This window comes from Amblyraja radiata, chromosome 16 (genome assembly GCF_010909765.2).
Source record: "Amblyraja radiata isolate CabotCenter1 chromosome 16, sAmbRad1.1.pri, whole genome shotgun sequence".
NCBI classification, from domain to species: domain Eukaryota; kingdom Metazoa; phylum Chordata; class Chondrichthyes; order Rajiformes; family Rajidae; genus Amblyraja; species Amblyraja radiata.
This window is the reverse complement of record NC_045971.1, coordinates 51,376,781-51,382,039: the sequence shown is the minus strand read 5'-3', so window position 1 is coordinate 51,382,039 and position 5,259 is coordinate 51,376,781. Positions and strand designations below refer to the sequence as shown.

The 5,259-nt window shown below is 56.8% G+C and overlaps 1 long non-coding RNA gene across 1 annotated transcript; it reads right to left on the bottom strand.

The window, feature by feature from the left end:
• Positions 1–506: 506 nt before the first annotated feature.
• LOC116982229 lies at positions 507–1,601 on the bottom strand. Its single transcript, XR_004414410.1, has 3 exons — positions 1,494–1,601; positions 994–996; positions 507–518 (listed from the first exon to the last, which is right to left on the bottom strand). It is a non-coding gene; the product is annotated as an uncharacterized LOC116982229 (long non-coding RNA).
• Between the last annotated feature and the right edge of the window lie 3,658 nt (positions 1,602–5,259).

Sequence of the window (5,259 nt, the reverse complement as noted above, 5' to 3'; positions counted from 1 at the left end):
GTGAATCTGTGGAATTCTCTACCACAGAAGGCAGTGGTAAAGGGGGAAGGGATGTGTGGGGGGGAGGATATGTGTGGGGGAGGGGATGTGTGTGGAGGGAGGGGATGTGTAGGGAGGAGAGGGGATGTGTGGGGGGCGGAGATGTGTAGGGGAGGGGATGTGTTGGGGTGTGGGCTGAAGGGGTGATGGGGCCCCACACCAACCTGGGGCGCTGAGCATCCGGGCACCGCGCTGAGCCTCCCGCCCGCACGTGAGCTGCTCTGTGCCGTGACATCCGCACACATGGCAACCTGACGTCTTGGCCCCTGCGGGTGGCGGCATGCATCATGGGAAGGTCACAGTACAGGAGTCACTAAGCGGGTCGGGCAGCGTCTGTGAAGCACACGGATAGGGGACATTTTTTTTTTGGTCACGACCCTTCTGCAGACCTGAATCGTCGTCTATCCACGTTGACCAGAGATGCTGCTTGACCTGCTATGTTACTCCAGCACTGTGTCTTTTTGAGTATGAACCTGCATCTGCAGTTCCTTGTGTCTGCCAAAGATAGGCACAAAGTGCTGGGGGAAAATATCTGCAACAATTCAGATTTCGGGACATTTGGTTACTTGTTCCCGATGTTGGGGGAGTCCAGAACCAGCAGTCACAGTTTAAGAATAAGGGGTCGGCCACTTAGGACTGAGATGAAAAAACTTTTTCATCCAAAGAGTTGTGAATCAGTGGAATTATCTGCCACAGAAGGCAGTGGAGGCCAATTCACTGGATATTTTCATGAGAAAGTTAGATTTAGCGCTTTGGTCTAACGGAATCAGGAGATATGGGGAGAAAACAGGAACGGGGAACGATTGTGGATGATCAGCCATGAGCATATTGAATGGTGGTGCTGGCTCGAAGGGCCGAATGGCCTACTCATGCACCTATTGTCTATGTTTCTGTGAAACGTCACCTATCCACAGACGCTGCCCGACCCGCTGAGTTACTCCAGCACTCCGTGACCTTCTTCCCAAGCTGCATGCCGCCCCCGCGTGATTCAGCACCAATGTCGGCAGTCCCCCCTTGGATTGGGGGTGACGTCATGGCGCCGGTCGTGCGCGCCGTGCGTGCGGCTGAAGTCACGGCTCAGATCGGCTGGCCAGCGGACCTGCAGGCGGGCAGGCGGCTCGACGGGGCGCCCGGACACTTGGTGTCGCAGGTCGGTGCGGCCTCCCTTCTCTCACTTGCCTCCTCACCCCGCTCTCACCCCCTCCTCGCCCCCTCCCTCATCCCCCCGCTCCCCTCCACTTTCTCACAATCTCCCCCCCCCTGCCCGCCCCCCCTAACACCCTCCGCGCCCCCTCCCTCATCCCACTCACCTCCTCCATCATCCCCCCAAAGCCCTCTCACCCCCGTGTCCTCCCTCTCCCACTTGCCTCCTCGCCCCCTCCCTCATCCCCTCCACTACCCTCCACCTTCCCGCCACTCCCCTTCCCATCCCCCCTTCCCCTCCCTTCAAGCACCAGTAATGTTCACGCGTTAGTAATGTCCAGTTTGCCAGCTTGTTGACTCTCTGTGTTCCCCTCCTCCAGGGTTTGTGAGCCGTTGCTGTGGACGGAGAGAAGGGGTGTGAACGGCCATTGAGGGCGGCCGGGGTGCTGGTGAGCCCCACAGAGTGCTTCACCCACTCCAACAACCTGCTGAAGCACCAGCATACCCACACTGGGGAGCGTCCCTTCACATGTGGCCCGTGCGACAAGGGCGCCACCCGCTCCACCCACCTGCTGTCCCACCAACAGGTGCACGACGGCGACCGTCCCTTCACCTGCCCCGTGTGCGGAGAGCGCGTTGCCATGGTCTCCCACGTCCTGTCTCACCAGCGCATGCACACCAGTGGCCAGCCCTACGACTGCCCGTACAGGGGTGAGGCGTTTGACAGCTCGAGGGGGTTGCGGCAGCATCGGCGGGCCCACGTCGGCGAGCAGCTGCTCCCACTGCGGTGAGCATTTCAAGAGCTCACGGGGGCTGCGGGAGAACCAGCGGATACACACCCGAGGGAGACCCTTTGAGTGCGCTGAGTGTGGCAAGGGTCACGCCCGCCATGTCCAGCCTGTGGCAGCACCAGTGGTGAGCGTCCCTTCCCCAGCACCGGCGAGTCCCCACCGGCCAGTGCCCCTTTACCTGCCCGCTCTGTGACAAGGCCTTTGCCCACCCATCCAGCCTGCTGGCACACATGGATAGGCGCTGTGTAGGTAGACACAAAATGCTGGAAGGAATGGGTCAAGTTTCGGGTCGAGACCGAAACATTGACCCGAAACATCACCTATTCCTTCTCTCCAGAGATGCCGCCTGCCCCACTGAGTTACTCCAGCATTTTGTGTCCTTTCTTTGTAAACAAGCATCTGCAGTTCCTCATTTTTAAACCATTCTGGTTAACCATCTCTGCACCTTCCCCAAAGCCTCCACATCAGTCCTGTAATGGAGTGATCAGAACTGTATACCATACTCCAAATGCTACCTGACTAATGTCCCTTAAAGCTGCACATATACATTCCCATCTCTCCCCCTCCCCACACCCTCCCCTCTCCCGCCACTCACTCTCCTCCCCCACTCGTACACATATTTATCCCCACCCACCCTGTCCCGCTCCCTGTCTCTCTCACACGCCCCACCCCCCCCCTCTCTCTCTCTCTCCTCCACACACTCTTCTCCCCCCTCCCCACACTCTCCCATCTCCCGCCACTCTCTTCCCCCCCTACTCGTACCCAAATTCTCTCCACACCACCCTCTCGTGCCCCCCTCCTCTCACACACTCCCTCTCTTGCTCCCTGTCTCTCTCACACACTCCCTCGATACCCTTTCCCTTCGGTGCCTCTACCACACAGAAATATATAGCTTCCCCCCTCCCCACGTGTACTCCATCCCTTCCCCACATCCCCTCTCTCTGTCCCTCTCACACACACGCCCTCGCTCTTTTTTTCTTTTCAAAGACATTATTCGACACAATAATATGATACAACACATCAAATCATAAACAAAAATTACACTATATCAAGTATCATTATAATACAACATTGCATTCATTGTTCACAATACTCTCAACCCCACGCGGTGACAAGCGCCCACAGAAGGCCTCCAGAGTCCCCGTGGACACCGCGTGTTCTCTCTCCATGAACACACATGCAAGGACGTAGGCCCGAAAGAGGGGCAGGCATCCGACTCTAGCCTGACCATCGACCACCAACACGGACCCGCGAATGGCCATCTTGGCCAGGCCCAGGAGCAAACCGACAGGCGGTTCACGTTGTGTGGAGCCGGTGCCCGAGAAATATCCCGGAGCCGAGGCCCGATGAGCAGATTTGTCGGAGCGTGTGACAGCTCAGTCAGAACCACTCTAGGCGCACGCCTCTCTTCGACACCCGCCACGACTGAGTGAGGACCGGCCACTCCCGCAGCCGCATCATTCCCCTCCCCTCGTGGAGCAACACGCTGGCTAAAAACAACCAAATTCCTTACTCTTAGCACATCCCGGTAGAAAACAGGCAAACCCCTTAGGGCGGGTCGACTGATGCCCGCCACCGGGAGCCGCGAGACCCCCTTTGGACAACGATCCCGTCGAAATAAATACGTGGCCAGAGAGTGCCATCTGGGAGGGGTTCTCTACATACATATACCTCCACAGAGTCCTGCGACGGAGAGCCGCCACCTGGGTACGCACGCATACCAATAACTGGCCGCCCTCCTCTAACGGGAGACTCAGGACTGCTGCGGAGACCCAGTGCTTCCTATTTCCCCAAAAGAAATCCACCAGCTTTTTCTGTAAAGCAGTTACAAATATGGAAGGCGGGACAAGAGTAGCCAGCCGATACCATAACATGGAGGCCACCAGCTGCTTTATGACCAACACGAACCTCCCCTGAAAGGAAAGAACTCCAAGCAGGCCTGACCAGCGCCCCAGCCGGGCAACCACTTTCGTCTCCAACTCCTGCCAGTTTGCCGACAAGCATCCTCAGTGGGGCTCAGATACACTCCCAAATAGAGGAGGTGCGTGGTGCTCCACGCATACATCGTCATCCCATCCGGCAGGGAGTCTGATCCAGTAAAAGTACGGAGCACTTACTCCAGTTAATCCTGGCAGAAGATGCAGCCGAGAAAATCTCCTGGCAGTCACGCATCCTCCGCAAGTCACCAGGATCAGTGAACATAAGGAGTACATCATCGGCATACGCCGAAAGAACCACCTCCACCCCAGGGCTAGGTAGGGCCAGGCCTGTCAACCTCCTCCGAAGAAGACACAGGAATGGCTCCACACAGACCGAGAACAACTGAGCTGACATGGGGCACCCCTGACGGACCCCATTCCCAAAATGAAAGGGAGCCAACAACACACCATTAACCTTCACAAGACACTCCACTGCAGTATTTAAAAGGCGGACCCGGGCCACAAAATGCGGTCCAAATCCAAACGCTTGCAACGTCCCGAAGAGATATTCATGCTCTACCCTATCAAAAGCCTATTCCTGATCTGGAAACAGAAAAACAGCTGACTGACCAGTACCCTGGGCTAGATGAATCAGATCCCTAACCAGGTGAATGTTATCCTGAATGGACCTGCCAGGGACTGTATAGGACTGGTCAGGATGAATCAGTTGAGACAGCACGGAGCCCAGGCGATTTGCCATCGCCGTGCAAAAACTTTATACTCTGTACATAGGAGAGAGACCGGGCGCCAGTTCTTCAACACGTGGTGTTCGCCCTTCTTGGACAGCAAAACGACAACTGCCCTACGCCACGAGAAGGGCATCTCCCCGGTCGCCAGGCTCTCTCCCAGAACCAACATGTAGTCACCCCCCAGTATATCCCAGAAAGCTCTAACAAACCCTCCTGAGCTGATGCAAGACACGAGTCAACTCCTCCAAAGATATAGGGCCATCAAGAAGATCGGCCACCTCCCTATCTACAGTCGGTAGACCCTCCCACAGGTCCTGCTGAGCCTTCCCGCTGACTCCACCTGCGGAGAACAGTACAGGGACCCGTAAAAGGACCTGACCAAGGCACTAATCCTCTCCGGATCAGTGACAGAGGAGCCATCATCTGCGAGTAGCTCTACGAGCTGCTTATGGGCTCCACGCCTCTTCTCCAGAGAGAAAAAGAACGGCGAAGCTCGGTCCAGATCGTGCAGCATCTGGACCTGCGACCTCACGTAAGCGCCTCGGGACCGCTCAAGTTGCAGGTTCCTCAAGGCATCCTTCTTCTCGTGAAACACTCCCCATTCGCAGGAGTCATCTC